Genomic DNA, 18932 nt, shown 5'->3' with positions numbered 1-18932 from the left:
CCGCGGAATGCCGCGTTCGCTATGACCAGAAGGCGACGCTAGAACGCCTCCCCCGGTCATCCTTGCGACGGTCCTGAAATGGTTTTTGGTGGTGGATTTGTTGGCGCTCTTCCTCACGCTGTCGAGTCAGCCGTGCTTCGATCTTACGCTTTCGGCCAGCCGTGTCAACGGGTCGTGCTCTGCCAAAAATGAGCGACAAGTATTTAGGTGCACGCTGAGGGGCCTTGGGCACGGCCGCAGCCTCCTCTTTCTTTTCTACGGGTACCGAGCGAGGCTTTAGTTGCAGCTTGTTGCGTTGCCGCGGCGCAGAATCTTGATCCGTATCGTCCTGGTCGCGTGGCCTTCCGCTAACACATTCCGGCGTGATCTTAGAAAACAACGGCACCGAAGATGACAGGGGCGAGTCTGTGCCTTCGTCGTCACCCTGAGTCACCACGCATTCCTGGGCTGAGACGACGTCGTCCCCGGCAGCCTACCCGCTGTCATCGAAGGAGTCGGACTCTCCGTGGTTCATCTTACTGTCGCCGCATTCAGCTTCTTTCTCTTGCGTTTCGCGGAAAATCTCGAGCGCGGCCTCTTCGTTTGCCTGCGCTGGTGTACCCAGCTGCACAAAAGGTGCCACTAGGCCTCGTCCTCCGGCGTCGGTCTGGATCAGCACGCGCCTCCTTGTAAAGTTGTTTACGGACTCGGCGTGTCGCCTCGCCACGCAGACTACTGCTGAGGCGACGTCGAGGTGCTTCATGACTTCCAGCAGTTTTTTCAGTGTGGCCTCAATTCTTGCTGGTAGCGGACGACAATTCCCGTTGAGCGCCAAATGTGGGGTTCGGGTCGTCTGCTCCAAAAAACAACCGAAGCTCAAAGTTCAACAAAGAAAATTTATTACGAAAAGAAGGCTAACGGTAAACGGAAAATATACGAACTCGTGGGGCCACTACAATTGCGCCTTACCCTTCTCAACGACGGGGCACATTAAACACACGCGCGCACTGTGTTTACTACCCTTGCTGTGGGTAGCTTGGCGACTCCCTTGGGCACCAAGTTGGCTGCGTATTTTGAGGCGACCGAGTGGACCGCGCGCATCGTTGTGTGTAGCAAGTGTTGCTGCGACACCTGCCAGGTGATTGGCGTGGCTACCACAATAGATAGATAGATAGATAGATAGATAGATAGATAGATAGATAGATAGATAGATAGATAGATAGATAGATAGATAGACAGATAGATAGATAGATAGATAGATAGATAGATAGATAGATAGATAGATAGATAGATAGATAGATAGATAGAAAGAAAGAAACGGTCATACTGACTTGGGTTCGCTAATAGATGCTTCCCATTTAAAAGGCCGACATGTTGCTGGTGTGGGCCATGGTGATGGCGCAAACCCGCAAAGAAGCTGTCTGCTCTTTGCTTTCACTCATTCAAATGACTTAAGCTCACTCGATCAGGTTCCGCAACACGCCGTCGCTCTACTGAAGCAGTGTTACAAGTATGAACCAACTAGTCTAAGCCTCAACCCTGACGTTGAAAGAAGTGCGTGGTTAATGTGTTCCGTCAGCTACCTCAATTATCGCAGAAGTTCACAAGAAAACAGTCTGTTCTTTCAATGAACTCATCCTGCTAATTTTCATTGATAATCCTGACAGTTTATTGGCCCATTTTAACTAAACTTGTGCTGCGATATAACATGTATTCCACAAAACTTTTAACTTGTACAACTAACTTGTTTTAAGAAAAGTTTTCATTTGACTAGGGCTTCATAACATTTTAGTCAAGGCTTGACGTCTGGTTCGCTGGGTGCAAATGCCGGTGTGCGGTTACGTGAACATGTGCAGCGGTGGAAAGACGTGTACGCGCATAGGCCAGCAACAACAAAAAAGCTGGAGCTCACTGAGACTGACTCAAATATATTTTGCGCCTAGGGCTCACTAGGACTCAGCCTCACCAAAATTTCCATCGGCCGAAATCATTTTGGCTCAGACTTACTGAAAGTTTTCTCAGCGGGGCTTCATCAGTCTCCGACGCCCGAAATATTACTCAGCCAGACTCACTCAGACGCACCATTCGATCTGAGTCTTGGTGAGTCGAAGCCAGTTGAATCATGAGTCCGTTAAATTATGATTAGCTTTTTCAGCCATTGTAGTCAATGATTTTAACACCAATATCTCACACAATTGCTACTCTACGTGGACGCTATTCACCTCGTACTTTCAAATACGAGTTCACAGTCGTGGCAGTCTAGTAAGCCCAATTTTATTGAGTGTCCCGACAAACATGACATATGACAACATGACAACGTTTTTTTTTTACCTGGTGTATTCCAGCGTTCAGTACAGAGTAATTGGAATATGTCTAAATCTATCGTTTCAAAACTAGTTCAGAAATATGTACCTAGTCGTCGTATATTTGCCAACAGTAAAGCACCCTGGTACAATAGGTACCTTAACCGGCTTGCTATTAAAAAGAAACGTTACTTCCGTAGAGCAAAACTTTCTCAAAAAGCGCTTCATTGGTTATCATATAAAACAGCCGCCTCGTCGTACATTTCCGCTTTGAAATGCAGCAAATTCTCGTTTTTCAATATTACTCTTCCAAACATGCTCAAAACTAACCCGAAAGGCTTTTGGAATGCACTCAAAGACAACGATGACCATAAGTCTACGCTATCGTATCCATCTGGTGACCCCGTGCCGACATCCCTTACTTCCCATGTGTTGAATGACACCTTCGTTCGATCATTTTCATCTGCGGAAACCAACGATATGCCCAACTTCCCACGATTCAACTATTTTCCCATGGATTCGATTGTTTTTGATTCCGTAGGACTTGCAAAGATAATTGACAAACTAAAACTAAGTTCCACTAGTGGTACAGATCAGATCAACACGAAATTCCTCAGAAACACGAAAGAGTGCTGTTCAATTATTCTAGAGTGTCTTTTTTCGCAATCTTACGACTCCGGTTCTTTACCTGAAGATTGGAAAGCAGGTAAAATTGTTCCAATTTTCAAATCCGGAAAAAAAGAGTGATCCCTCAAACTTTCGTCCTATCTCACTTACGTCAGTTCCATGTAAAATTTTTGAGCACATCATCTTCACGCATCTTGTCAACTATCTAGAGGATAACAGTTTCTTCTCGACCTCGCAACATGGTTTCCGGAAATCTTTCTCGTGTGAGACTCAGCTAATCACATTCACAAACAACCTACATGTGTATGTTGACTCTGGCTTTATTGTAGATTGTATTTTTTTAGATTTCGCAAAAGCTTTCGACAAAGTTAACCACTCCTTACTGTTACACAAACTAAGTGCTTTTAATATTGATCCTCAAGTACTCACTTGGATTCGTGAATTTCTTTCCTGCCGTGTACAGTACGTCACAGCCAACGGCTTTGACTCTCCATTAGCAACAGTCGGTTCCGGCGTACCTCAAGGGTCAGTACTTGGACCGCTGTTATTTCTGATCTACATTAACGACCTACCTGCTATAATTTCATCCCAAGCCTGTTTGTTTGCAGATGACTGTGTCTTTTACCGGAAAATAACCAGCGACTCAGACGTGACATCACTACAAAATGATTTAGATACCGTATGACAGTGGTGCCGCATGTGGCATATGGAACTGAACGTCGCTAAATGCAAAAGCATGCGCGTAACTAGATGCAATGTCACCTCTCCGTCCTATTCCCTTAACAATTCACCCCTGCAAACCACAGCTTCTTATCGTTACCTTGGCGTTCACATATCTATCAACTTGTCATGGAAACACCACGTCCATCACATATTAGCTAAAGCAAACCAAACTTTAGGTTACTCGAAAAGAAAGTTCTATCTTGCCCCACCGTCACTAAAACTATTGCTTTATACCACCTACGTTCACCCTCAACTAGAATACGCCTTATCTGCCTGGGACCCGCACAGCTGTACAATAACCCAAAGCATTGAGGCAGTACAAAATCGCTCAGTTCGCTTTATTTCATCCAACTACGATCGCAATGCCAGTGTCACAAACATGAAAGCCGCTCTTAATCTACCTTGCCTAGCAACGCGTAGAAAACAATCACGCATTTGTCTTTTTCATAAAATATACTACCATAACCCCGCTCTTCGTTCCTTGTTCATACACCCAGCTCCATTTCGTTCACACCGACTTGATCATCATCATAAGGTTGACATAGCCTATTTTTCAACTACTACAGGCTCGCGATCATTTGTACCCAGGACAGCAGGTGATTGGAATCACTTATCAGCTTTCATAACTGACATAACTGATACAACTGCATTTAAAAATGTCTTATCCATCGTACTAATGAGAACTAACAGACAATAACGCCAAGGAAAGTACAGGGGGTGTTATCTGTAGTATTTAGAACATAAATGTGAAGAAAGTAAAGTGGACGAAAAGATGACTTGCCGCCGGCAGGGACCGAACCTGCGACCTTCGAATAACGCGTCCGATGCTCTACCACTGAGCTACGGTGGCGGTCATCCTCCCGTCCACTTTCTGGGGTATATATGATGATTTAAACCTAGCAGTGTTAGTCAGCGCCAATCGCAGCCATGGCGGCGAGTGTGGAACACTCTTTTTTGCCTGTTGGAGTCACGTAGCACGTGATCTTTTTACGAGTTGGCAGCTGACCAATAATCCCTCGCATACTACCTGAAGGCCTTAAGTCTGCCAGGACGAGACCCTCGCTATGAATGAAGGAAAGCAGATGATTTTTCAAGGGCTCGTTTATGTTTGTTAGACACAATATTAATGAGAACTAACAGACAATAACGCCAAGGAAAGTACAGGGGGTGTTATCTGTAGTATTTAGAACATAAATGTGAAGAAAGTAAAGTGGACGAAAAGATGACTTGCCGCCGGCAGGGACCGAACCTGCGACCTTCGAATAACGCGTCCGATGCTCTACCACTGAGCTACGGTGGCGGTAGCATCGGACGCGTTAGAGCATCGGACGCGTTATTCGAAGGTCGCAGGTTCGGTCCCTGCCGGCGGCAAGTCATCTTTTCGTCCACTTTACTTTCTTCACATTTATGTTCTAAATACTACAGATAACACCCCCTGTACTTTCCTTGGCGTTATTGTCTGTTAGTTCTCATTAATATTGTGTCTAACAAACATAAACGAGCCCTTGAAAAATCATCTGCTTTCCTTCATTCATAGCGAGGGTCTCGTCCTGGCAGACTTAAGGCCTTCAGATAGTATGCGAGGGATTATTGGTCAGCTGCCAACTCGTAAAAAGATCACGTGCTACGTGACTCCAACAGGCAAAAAAGAGTGTTCCACACTCGCCGCCATGGCTGCGATTGGCGCTGACTAACACTGCTAGGTTTAAATCATCATATATACCCCAGAAAGTGGACGGGAGGATGACCGCCACCGTAGCTCAGTGGTAGAGCATCGGACGCGTTGTTCGAAGGTCGCAGGTTCGGTCCCTACCGGCGGCAAGTCATCTTTTCGTCCACTTTACTTTCTTCACATTTATGTTCTAAATACTACAGATAACACCCCCTGTACTTTCCTTGGCGTTATTGTATGTTAGTTCTCATTAATATTGTGTCTAACAAACATAAACGAGCCCTTGAAAAATCATCTGCTTTCCTTTATCCATCGTACTGTAGCACATGTTTATTCCTTGAACATACTGCACATTACTAGTTTGTGATTGTGATTGCTAGATTGTGTACATTACTAGATTTTGTGATTATTTTGTTTAATGCTTGCAGTTATACTTTTTGTTGTTATTGTTCATGCCCTTGATTACTATGCACACCCCCACCCCCTCTGTAATGTATTTATACCCTGAGGGTACTATAAATAAATAAATAAATAAATATCTTGATCAAGAACTTACCGCGTACAATTTTGCGAGAAGAGAGGTGAAGACACCCCGAGCCACCAACCTCCACAACTCAAGCAGCTGATCACTGAGTTTTGTGCTGCAATATGAGCTCTAGTGCATTAAGGCATGTGTGACTAGACGCGGGTACAAATGTGTGCTGACATAAGGCTGACAGCAATGCTTAAGTTGAGTAGATAGGACCGTAGGTGGGAAAGCAAGTGGAGCTCACTCAGACTCACTCAAGAATGATATTTTCCGCTTAGGGTACACTCAGACTCACCAAAATTTTCCTCCATCAGACTCCCTCCGACCCAGCCTCACTAACATTTTTCGCAAAATGGGTCACTCGGACAGAAAGTGACCAAATATTACTCACCAGCACTCACTCAGGCTCAGACTCACGGCCACATTGTTTGCAAATGCGCGGAACAAGACGTTCACACGAGAAAGGCGATAAACACAGGACAACGCGTTTCCTCTGCGCATTTTCAAAAAATGAATCCGAACCAACTCGCCCAACTTTCAACACGGCCTCATGCATAGGTCGGCAAACTCACTCATGAGTCAACTCACTCAGACTCACTCAGACTCAGATCGAGCTGTGAGTCTGAGTCTGAGTGAGTCCGGTTGAGTAATATTTCGGTGAGCTTGAGTCCGAGTGAGTCCGGTTGAGAAAATTTTTAGTGAGTCTGAGTCCGAGTGAGTCCGGTTGAGGAGAACCTTGGTGAGTCTGAGTCCGAGTGAGCTCTAAGCACAAAATATGTGTCTTGAGTGAGTCTGAGTGAGCTCCACACCCTTTTGCCGACATATCGTTCTATCTACACCACTTCAGCTTTACTATCAGCCTTATGTCGGCTCACGTTTATGGTCCCGTCGACTCACACATACTTCAAAGCCCTAGAGTTCATACACTATATTTATTGATCAGAGGTGGGGGGGGGGTGCCATGAACTGCCCCCGAAAACTCTTTCACAGGATGTTCTTGATAAAAATATTTCGTCTGAGTCATCCCTTTCAATAAAAATGTCCTTACTGGATTGCAAACACTGATAACTCATATTTTGAAGGTACAAGATGAAAAGGTGCCAAGTAGAGCACAAATTATGCGAGATATTGGTGTGACTGAGCATTCACACCATAGTCAATAAAACCAACTATACGCTAACAGACTCATGAGTCGACTCACTCAGGCTCACTCAGACTCAGACAGAGCCGTGAGTCTGAGTCTGAGTGAGTCCGAGTAAGTAATAATTTCGTGAGTTTGAGTCCGAGTGAGTCCGGCTGAGAAAAGTTTCAGTGAGTCTGAGTCCGAGTGAGTCCGGTTGAGGAAAATTTTCGTGAGTCTGAGTCCGAGTGAGCTCTAAGGGCAAAATATGTTTCATGAGTGAGTCTGAGTGAGATCCACATTTTTTGCCGACCTATGGCCTCATGTGAGTCTGAATGAGTGGACTCATGACGGAACTTGCCGACCTATGGCTATGCGCGCCCACGTTACAGGACATCCCACTCAAGGTTAAAGGGGTGGTGCCATCAAACTTGGAGGCTATAAAAAGCCTGCTGCGGGTTTCCTCTGTATGCAAGAACACTCAACACGAAACGTCACACACAGCAAACTTGTGATATATATTTTAATTCGCTTCCAAAGAATGTCTAAATGTTCGTTCGCGAAATCGAGCCAATTGCTAGCGCGCCTAACGCTGACGTCGCTCTATGGAAAGCGCAACAAATGTTTTAGTGATGTCATTCCAGATCACAATGATGAGAGCGCATAGCAGTAATACTCGGGAGGGCAGGCCCCAGACGCCTGCAGCGTTTGCTTTCATGGAAACAATTCCAATGGACCCGCGACGCAGCAGAGACTGTCTTTCTGTGCCGACGCGGGAGCGGCCCGCCACATGCTAGAGGGACCAACATAAAGTATATCCATCCATCCATCCATCCATCCATCCATCCATCCATCCATCCATCCATCCATCCATCCATCCATCCATCCATCCATCCATCCATACATCCATCCATCCATCCATCCATCCATCCATCCATCCATCCATCCATCCATCCAACCATCCATCCATCCGTCCATCCATCCATTCATCCATCCATCCATGCATCCATTCATCTATGGAAACCCTAGCTGTCATGAAATATACGCTGTCTCAGTGGCATGGTGCGCGCCTCCTCGTCGTCGCTGGCCAGGGGATCGAAAATAAAATGTTTATTTGGGTTTTCAAGGGAGCTGCGTACTTCGTCCTTCTTGCTGCTTCCAGAAAATGAAAAGTGGATGTCCTCAGTGAGGTCGGACCCGGATGCAGACGTAGAGTGAGAATCTCGGCTGCTGCAGCTAGCCATGGCAAGTGTAGGCGTGTTTCACTTGCTGGTGCTTTTGAGGCACGTGTGTGCGAGAGCAGACGAGTCAGCACTGCGTGCGTCGCAGCCTTTTGTGTTAATGTGACCAAGCTTCCTATACTCCGACGTCATCGCCCAACTCGCCGTCCAGAAACCGAAAGTTGTTCCCATAAATAAGGCGATATTAAATATTTTGCGATAATGCATCCACCTTGGTGCGCGCATCACGCTCCCTGGAGCTATAATAAACGTTTGCAGCAAAGAACGCGCAAGCCACAAATTTCGCGGCACCACCCGTTTAAAATATGCGGCGTCGCCATACGGTTTGGATGCCATACGTGTACGATGAGTGTTGCGCAGTTACCATAGTCAGATACTTAAGGGCCCGGGCCCCCTCACCGTCGTGACTGCCCGTGGCAACACTGTAGACTGCATTGTTGAACTATAGCAGTCATTATCCGCTCTTCCAGTGAAGCTTGTATTGACTGAGTTGCGAAGCTGGTAATGGTGATGTACCAAAAAGCCCGCCGCCGCTGCAAAAAAAAACACATAACCGGCTCACCCAAAAACCTGCGACATCTGCACGGACACGAGACTAGAGGTATCATGTACCACTACCGCATGAACATTTAGGTAGATGCGGGAGGATAAATGAAACTAATTAGCGCTGTAACGCGGTAGAAAATTACCGTTTCGTTGTCAGGGCTGGCGTCTGCACGATGCGGAAACCGCGAAAACATGAACGCATGCGAAACGAAGGCAGATTACACTCGCATCTCGCTGCAGTTGGAAGTAAAAAAAATATTAAAACTCCCACACATTTCGTTTGAGTGTTTTATTATTTTTCTCAAGATTCATTCATCTATTGAAGCAAAAAATTACACAAACTACACATGTCGCGTAGAATAATTATCGCCGGGTCACGTGGCATTGGGAGCGACGTGATAGCACCGATGTCTACGCAGAGGAGCGACGTCAGAGGTCAGTTAACTACGTAGGGCCATTCCTTGTTGTACGTGCTCCACCCCCTTCCCATATTGAGATGCACGCCCGCGAGACGAAGGGCAAGTGGCATTCAGTTTGAAATTTGACATCTTTCCGCGGCGCGTCGGGTTGCAAATCATGGCAGGCGTGATCGTGAGTACGCAATGTATGGATCGCACTTGTCAGCTCGAAATGTTGCGGCCTGTAGAGGGGCCCTTGATGGCGCTTTCACACTTGAGCAGTTAAAAGCGAGCGAAAACGCCCGAGCTGTCGGAAAGCTGTGTTCGCGCGCGTCTGAAACGTTCAGATTTGTTCTGCCCCTCGTGTATGCCGCCGCCACCTTCGCCGCTTCTACGATTCATTCCAGTTTGCCCGTTTTCTGAGCCTTGAATTTGGTATTGGATTCAAGTTATAGATGCAAAACACGGAAAAGAAATAGTTTTCACCTTTTAAAGCGGTTGCTTCAGGAGATGCACGAATAGACATAAGTCGACGAGCCGGCACGGTGGCGGATTCACCCTGCTGTGAAAAAGCGAGATACGTTAGGGCACACCGACTCACGCTACTGTTGCACCTTCTACGTATCGAAGTCTCGGCAATGGTAATCCGCATCAGGCTCTCGAGGAACACGTCCTTGTAGAGGCTGTGAGCTCTGTCGTGCAACACGGGCGGTTTGCGGTTACGCCGATGCGAACCACCGCCAACGTTGAATTTCCAGCAGCCGTATGTTTACATCACGTGGTTTATAAGGCCGTGCAGCCAAAATACGGCTTCCCGTGAAGCGGAAAGGCGTTCTGCTTTTTCTTGAACTTTTTCCCCAATTGCTTTGTCGTCCTCAACGCTTCTGCCCAACAGTTAACTGGCAGTACGGAGGAATGCAATACTTTTTGCTTTGATGACCATGGTCAATTCTCTGTCATCGTTTGGGAATGCCTGCTGAACGTGGTTCAGCTCATTCTTATTCTTGCATGAATTTCATTTTCCTCATTAGGCTGTTCCGTTAGTAAGTGCCTATGTATACATGTTCTTGCATGAACTCCAAAGTATGGTTTACAATCGTGATCTTTTTACTTTTCACCAGATTTTTTACCATTATCTTTGTCTACGTCATGATTCTTGGCCCTAAATTACTGGGAAATCGTTGCCGCACAGAACCGTAATGCGCAGCTGAAGCCCGTTGTATGCGAGCTCACAGTGGACGGCAGGTGTGGCGCGATAAGCAAGGCCTATTACCTGTCGTACCTTACCGCTCATATACTCGTACTCAGTGAAATACGTAATTCATCACACCACGGAGGCGGCGTAATGAAGGAATGAACACGCATATAAACACCGAACAAAAATGAAATGGTTCTTAAACTTCAAGTCGTTTCGGCTTCGGCTTCAGTATTAAAATATACTAGGAGAGCATGTGTCTGTTTTTTTTTTGACCGGGGCACTTGAGTACGCAGTTGTAAGGCTGCCATCAAGCCTATTCAGCATTTTTGTGTAATATGTATGAGAAGCAATTCCAGCTACTGGCGCGAGCACTAGTTTAATTCCTTCACGATTACGCTTGTATTAACCCAATCAGCCTCATGGATATATTCTACTGTTTTTGCGGCATAACATCCTTGCACACAGTGAAGACCGCCTGCCGTGATTCTGTGCGGTTGTTTAACAGTATTTTGGTCCCAACTTATTGCATAATCTCAATGAAGTGCGCAATCTCGAAGAGCGGCAAAAAGTTTAAACAAATGCACGACGCATAACACATCGACTGTTGCACACAATGAAATACCTAATTGTATTACATTGACAATCCAAATATGAATGCCCATCACTCTGGAGGGCAATGTATGCATCTGATTCAATCATACCCTCCGAGTAGTACAAGTAATAATCTGTGACGAAGAGCGTAGCACATAACACAGCAGAGCAATACGTATAGGTTGCACACAGGTCACTTAGCGAGAACGCGAAACCTGCAGAAGTACTTCATATTTAACTCTGCATTACATCATGTGATATATGTGAACAACACAGATTGAAATGCCGAGAAGTGATCGACAACAATTCCGCCGTTTCACCCGACACTGTTTCTACATTTTTTCGCATTCGCATGTCTTACATATTTCCCAACATAACTGAAAACAGCTGGCGGAACTCAGTATATTTCTGAACCCTGAATTGTTTCCTAATCTACAGTGTGCTTGCGATATGTTTCATAGTTTGACCTGCAGGTGTTTGTTTGTAAATCCTGGTTTTCCAAAATGAAATCACATTGTGGTAAGCAGCAGTACAAAAATCAGACAAAGTTGAGTTTGCATGAAGATGGTAACGTGACGCGATCAAAGCCTGTAGGTAAGGTATATCTCAAGAATCGGGGGTTATTTCGACAATGGAATTTGCCTTCCTTCTGAAGTAGAGTGTCTCTTTGAAATCACTTTTGATTACAGAAATGAGGAGCGTTCTAGTAACAATTCCAGCAAAAGCTCCCTGCTTCGCAGCGGTTAGATAATGCATCACCATCATTTCCAATTAAACTTTCCGTAAACCACAGCGCCGCGCTAGCTCCTGGCGGGCGCGCAAAGCAATGTGGAAAATAAGTGTGAGCCGCGTTTCATTTAACGTTCTCCTTACTTGGTGCTCGCGCAATTTTGTGCATGTTCTCGCACGTTTAGAATAATAAATGTACTACGTGATCAGTGCAGGCTGTTCTTTGTGACGCAGTTCCGTCAAGTTGAGGACGCGAATTGGCGTGATGTGTTCCAGATGGTGATAACAACAGGATGGTGCACGGACACATTTTAAAGCCCAGTTAACAGCTGTGCTTTAAAAGGTTGGCTGTGTGTCGTAGATAGAAGGTTGGCCGTGTGTCGTAGATAGAAGACGATCATCATCATGAACCGGCACGCGCCATCTTTTTGTCGCCTTCCTCTTCTTTCTCTTCGGCTTCGCTACCAGAGGAGCTGCGCCGATTGTCCGGATAATGGCACAACTTCACGGGCAAAGGAACGAGCGCAGAAACAGCAAGACAGAAATATAGAAAGAAATAGAATGAAAGAGAAATTCCTGGCGAAAAGAAGTTGATATGCCGTAGCCAGGATCGGGAGGCGTGCGTCCTAACCACTGGGCTATCCACGGAGCATAGCTTTGTATAAGATAGTACCAGGGCTGCGCAGTATCGCGATACAAGAGTATCGCGATAGTATTTTAGAGATACTTTTGAGTATCTGTATTTCTGTATCGAGATACATTTGAAAAATGTATTCGTAGCTCAGTAGCGAAATACTTGTACGATGTATCGCTTGTATCGCGATACAATGCAGGACACGGGTATCTCGTTACATTTTCTTTCTTTCGGAAATGAGTTGACGCGTGTTTCCAAGGGGGTATGACGTTTTTTTTTTCATTTGTTTTGTGCCAACACAAGCAAAGGCGCGCCGCCGGTCCCCGACAGAAAGGACGGCGATGGTTTCCCCTCAAGCACAGAATGCCCCATGTGGTAAGGCGCGCGACGCTGCAGACGCAGAATCGCGGAGGCAGTGTTGTCGGCCTGTGCCGACGAAAGTCGATGTCTCTCAAGGCCAGTGCAGCTCGCCTAGTTTTTTTTTTTTCGGGTGGCAAACCATTACTTCGTGAGCCCCCGCGCGGATACCGCTTTGGAACAGAGGCTTTGCAATGCTTCGCGTGCGTTCAGTTCTCAAAGCGGCGGCACTTCTAAAAGCAGTTCCTATAGTCGCGGCGGAAGTGACTAGAAGATGGCTATCTTTGTCGCGCTTTCAGCCACCTCTCCAGCGTGTCAGGGTGCGTTCCTAATTGATCACAAGCTTGAAATGGTCTTTTGTGGTACCAAGCTCCTCCTCCACCTCCGGAGGCGACTTCGCCTGTTGCGGCTAGCTGAAATGGGTGCTGGTAGCGTCGGTGGTGGTGACACCTTTATTGAAGAGTGACCCTTTCGGCCTAGGCATCGAGTGCTTGCTGTGGTTGCTGATGGGGTGCTCTGAGCAGCTGTCCCTCATTCCACGTCTGTTTAGTGAGCTTGTAGGAGCGACATGGGGGGGGGGGGGGGCTTCCACTCTCTCACCCCCAAAGAACGTGATTTTAGGAAGCCAATTTTTGGATTGTGCAGTTTCGACATATAGGGCTCCATTGCGCGTATGTATTTATCACCGGCCTATATTGGCAGCGGAATCCTCAGTCGTCTGACTCTGACCCGGCACTGACCCGGCACTGAACGGACCAGAGGGCTGATGATGCCGAAGATGGGGACCGACTTGGGCTTCTCAGCGGTCAGAACAACCCACGTGAGGCCGGAAGTGTTTCGGTGTCTAGATGGCCCGAGAAGAGATGTCGCCGCGCTCCAGGGCTATCCGGCTATGAAGGCGGTATTTATGCACTATAACACGAATTCGTGCCCGTCTGCAGCGCTAGATAAACATTTTTTTCTTTCGCGAGTCTTGTGGTGCGGCCGAATCGACGTTGTCTAGAAGACAGCCTGCTTCAGAAGCTCACACAGCAACCTACTTAGCAAACCCGATCTTATGTGCAAAGTAAATGTCTACTTTTTTTCAATTCACTGGTGTTCATTAGTGATTGGAGTGATTTGCCTAAACTATGCTGTTTCTAGCATAGCTCATTTAGTCGTCACCAAGCATGTCGATTTCGGTGTCCAATGCTTGTTACTGTTGCTGTGAAGTAGAGTACTTTTTTATTGCGATTGGTATGTGTAATTATGTCATTATTACTAATTATGTACTTTGTAAGCCGACCCCCCCCCCCTCTGTGATGTCTAAATGGCGCTGCGGTTACTGTAATAAAGAAATAAACTAAAAGTTTCAATGCACTGCAACTTCATTTACACCATTATGCTGCACTTATGTCTTTGCGGAGTACGAGCATCTTTGGAATAAAAAAGAAGTATCCTAGTACCTGTATTGCAGTATCTGTATTCCGGAATACATTTTTCGTCATATTGCAAAAGTATCTCCGAAATATCCCGTTACGCTAAAGGCAAACGTATCTCAGTATCTGTATTTTAGGCTTCCGGTCCATGTATTTCCGGTCCATGTATTTCGATATCTGTATTTCGGAATACTTTTCCGAGTATCTCTGCCCAGCCCTGGATAGTACAGCACTGTGGTGGGAAAGGAAAGTGACAGTCAGGAGGAGAGATCTGAGGATCACGAGGGGGGAAAGGAGGATGGGAGAAATAGTACAGATATATATATATATATATATATATAAATATATACAGATGGATAGATGGGCAGACAGAGAGAAAAATACAAACACACAAATACATTGAAAGAAAGGAAACAAAGAGAAAGATACAGAAACCAAGACATAGACAAGAGATAAAGGAAGGGAAGGGAGAGAAAAAGACAGAAAGATATAACCATGGAGAGAAAGCAATAACCAGTTAATAAACAGATAAAAATAGTGATGCTTGCACTGAGCCGCGCAAGGCTTAGAAAAGCCAACCTGGACGATTCTGAAGACTGATCTGGTTGCTTCTAGGTTGTTTCTACTTTCATTCTCAGAGACAGAAACTCGCGCTGAAAACAAGTGTTCGCACCTCATAAGTCTATGGGCACGTCGTTGTTGGCGTAGGCCTTCCATAGCTTCGGCTCTTCTCGTAGCTGCGGTTGCCTTTCGCGTTACCTAGTATTCTCTCGCTATAGGTACTCGGGGCCTTCGGCTCGCCGCCGTTGCTTCGCAGTCATTTTTTGTTCAGCTAACTGTTGTCGTCTTCATTTTTAGTCGCGCAGTGTTGAGTATATTGGAATTTACCCGATTTTTATGACACATATGTTGCGCTAACTGTTGCCTTCTTCATTATTACTGGAACAGTGGTGTGTAGTGAGACTTATCCAATTTCTATGGCACATACCCGTTTATAATAATGATTGTTTTTTTTTTTTGTTCGTCGGACAAGCGACGATTTCCTGTTTTTTTCCTTCGCTGTTAGAAGACAAAAGGCAAGACACCGACTACACAGATAGAGAGATAGAGAAACCAGGAGATTGAAATAAAGATAAAAAGAAAAAGGACACGAAAGGGAAGAACGAGAGAAGAAGACCGACAAACAGAGAACGACATAGACAGAGAGGGAAAGAGATAGAAAACAACAGACACAAAAGGAGAGGTGGGAAAAAGAGAGAAAGCCTCGCAGCCTCGTGTGGCGTAACAAAAGGTATCATCTTCATGAACCGGCACGTGCGCTCTTCACTGCCTTCATCCTGTTCTACCTGTTCTGCTTCGTTCCCAGATCACGTGCGCCGATGTGGCCACCGTGGGATGCAATAACAACGACTGATGGAGGATGCTGCGTTTACCACGGCAGCAAACTCATAGATCCCGGCGTACTGGCGCCGTGTCATTCCAATATTCGCTACCGCTACGCCGTCGCCATGCTCGGGCGAGGTCGGACGACGATGACGAGGAAATGGACGACGCTGACTGGTTCTAGGCAACCACACTGTACATAGTAAATGCACTGCACAAATTCACCACCAATCCACCATATATGCTGTGACTTAGCCTAGCGCGACTTTTCAAAAACTGCGCTAATCTTTTTACCCTATACCCATGAAAAGAGAAGATGGAGACAGAATGGGTGCGGTGGATAAACCGGCAAAGACAAGGTGGACGGTTTACAATTTGTCAATTCTCTGCGCACGATACTTTGTCCGTTTGGAAAATTGTGTTGCCTGAAGTGGCGTAGAAAACGATAAACACCGCGAGCCACAGGACAACAGGAGAGCGATGGACCAAGTGCTGACTTACTACCAATGCTTTATTCCCTGCAAGGAAGTACATATGCGCACATTGTTCATGAAAGGGTGTGAGGGAGAGGACAACAACGCCAAGGTATATGTTAACAATTGTACGCGATCAAGTGAAAAATGAAAAGCCATCATAGACGTGAGAGATATGCAAGTTGCTTATTGAGCAGCGCTGTCGAAGGCAAACTCACGCACATATCACCATTTTTTGTCGATGCCATACGCCTTATATATTTAACGTGCTCGTAGGTCATAATTGCGCCTCACTATTTTGCATTTATCATATATAGCATGACAACCACAGAGAGAGCTGTGCGCGGCTTGCCTATCGTTCACGGGTACGACTGCTTTTCATTTTTTGCTTCATGATCAGTGAGTATCTCTTGTACGGAATAAAGTCTTTGTATAAGCCAGCGCTTGGTCCATCGCTCTCCTGCTGTACTGTGGTTCGCGCACTTTCTCGTTGTTTATGAACATGTAGCAACCCGCCCAAATAAGCACTCTACAGAAGTAAGATCACGACGCCTATCTTCGTTGGTTGTAACACTAGCCTCGTAGAATGACGACGGAAATCTCTAAAATGCTTTCTCCAAGCATACGTAGGGACCCTTTTAAACAAAGCAGTCGTGGGAGTTTCCGAAATATCAAACCTGCAAAACAACTATGACATCAACGAATAAATAAATAAACATGTTTGATGAACAGTACTTTGTACACGGTGGGACGTTTAAGCATAGTTTTAAAGAAGAATAGGATTTTTTTTAAAACTCTTACAATGCAACTGGCATAGTCCAAATGCGGCAATGAAAGCTCAGAAAAAAAACACGGGCTATCAAAAACACGCGCACTGTTGAAATCTGACATTGAGCATTTAGAGAAAACATGGGCTATCAGAAATGCGCACACTACAGAGCTCTGTCATTGAGAGGATCGTGCGTGCGTGCTACATATCCAATATAGGCAGCTTTTAGTTCGCATTACAAGCCCGCTCGGCGACAACGTGGTACGAGAAAGCGGTTTTCCGAAGCTACGGGCTCGTGCCACGCAATGAAAGGCGTGAGCTGGTAGGGAAGGGTGAATATTTGCATTGTTGCTGCTAACTTTAGTTGCACCGCATGACATGCCTTGCGAGGTACAACGTGGTTTGCTCCGTAGCCTCCCACGACAATCCCAATATGAGAACGAGCGATAACAACGTGATGGCGTCCGGAGACGGCACGTGAATCGACGAACCAAGTGCGTTGCGATGAGCCCGAATGCGTGGCTGAAGCAGACGTCGGAGTTTGGCGCTCAATTTTGCCATGATGCACGGCGCCCGCGCGAGCTTTAGGAAAGGCCCATTGAGCCTTCTGTGGCGACCGTCTCGGGGGGGCATAGTGACGGCGGTGGACGAAGCTTAAATCTATGCTTAAGTTGTAACCGTGTGTTAGTCAGCTGTGGTTCTCAACGTGTGTAGAGACAGTGACACAAAAGTTCTAAACCTGGCAGCTGTCGTTGGAGCCGAATAAGTAGGGGCACAACTAGCTTAAGTCATCCAGAAAAGCCGCAATGCATGATCAGGTTATAGGGCAAAGCTCGGCTGCCTATCTTATAGCTTTCTTCTTTACCTATGTAACAAAAAGCACTCAGAGAACAGAAATAAGGTTTGCATTTTACCCTTTTACGAAATGAGCGCAAGTTAATAAAAAATGGTGCCGTTTCAATGGTTGCTCCTCACCAGGCAAAGTGAAGTTTCAATCAGAAAAAAACTCCACAGCCATAGAAATGAATGGAAAGACGTTTATTGCTCCATTTGAGTGTATTTAATGGAGTTAGCCCCAGCGTTTGGACAGCTTATAGATAAGTTGGGTATAATTTAGAAAGAAAAAGGCTGTAGTGTTGCGGGTGTATGCCATCTTGAAAGCGCATACCCGCCATAAAAATGTGTGCTCTATCAATTAGCTTCACGGTCGCGGCGGCTGCATTTTCGATGGAGGCGAAAATGTTTGAGGCCCGTGTACTTAGATTTAGGTGCACGTTAAAGAACCCCGGGTGGTCTAAATTTCCGGAGTCCTTCACTACAGCGTCTCTCATAATCATATCGTGGTTTTGGGACGTTAAACCCCACATATTATTTATTAATCTTCCAGTTAACTAATTCAAATAACTGAAGTGCACTCAATGAGTTTCGCAGCGCTCGTCACACTGCTGAAACGTATCACAGAGCCACGTAGAGAGAAGTACGTGGTTGGTGTGCGCCGTCAGGTACCTAAATGATCCCAGCCATTAAGAAAACAGTATACTTCTTCAATTGACTCATTCAACTTATTTTCGTGATACATTGTGACAGTTGTATAAGCTAAACTTGTACTCTGATATAATATGTATTCCGCACAACTCCTGACTTGGATCATTGCCTCGTATTTGTATGCGTTTTTATTTTTAAACAGGTTTCATAACAGTAGAGCCAGCGCTTAACTTTCGGTTGGCTGGGTGCGAGTTCTGGTTGCTCCTAAAAAGAATTTACCCATATATGCCCAGTGTCCTACATATAGGATGCCTCCTTGATGCACTCTAACATCGCTATTTCTTTTGCTGATGACTAGCGCCACTTCCAGCACATCAAGCAGGCCTCATTCGCAACCTGTGCAAGCGTATACATTGCTTGCTTTTCATGCGGCCACGTGCCAACCACTTTCTCAGGGCCAACGCGTGCTTTGTGTGATAGAGGCCATGGAGAGGAAGAAGTGCACGTGAAATGCCAACCGCCTTCTCCGGGAAAACGCGTGCTTTGTATGAAATACGTCATGGAGAGGAAGAAGTGCAATGTCGTTGTGCACTTGAAATGTTTAAAGGCTTACCACACCCGCACATAGCACCCCTAATGCCCAGTGTCCTATATGTATAGGACGGCTTGAAAAACAATGCTACGTTTGCCTGGCAGGAAATAAAGAACTTGTGCTTTCTTTTGAGGGTAGAAGTACAGTATTGTGAAAACATATTTC

The sequence above is a fragment of the Rhipicephalus sanguineus genome, chromosome 8 (genome assembly GCF_013339695.2).
Source record: "Rhipicephalus sanguineus isolate Rsan-2018 chromosome 8, BIME_Rsan_1.4, whole genome shotgun sequence".
NCBI lineage: Eukaryota > Metazoa > Arthropoda > Arachnida > Ixodida > Ixodidae > Rhipicephalus > Rhipicephalus sanguineus.
This window is presented reverse-complemented; position numbering follows the sequence as displayed.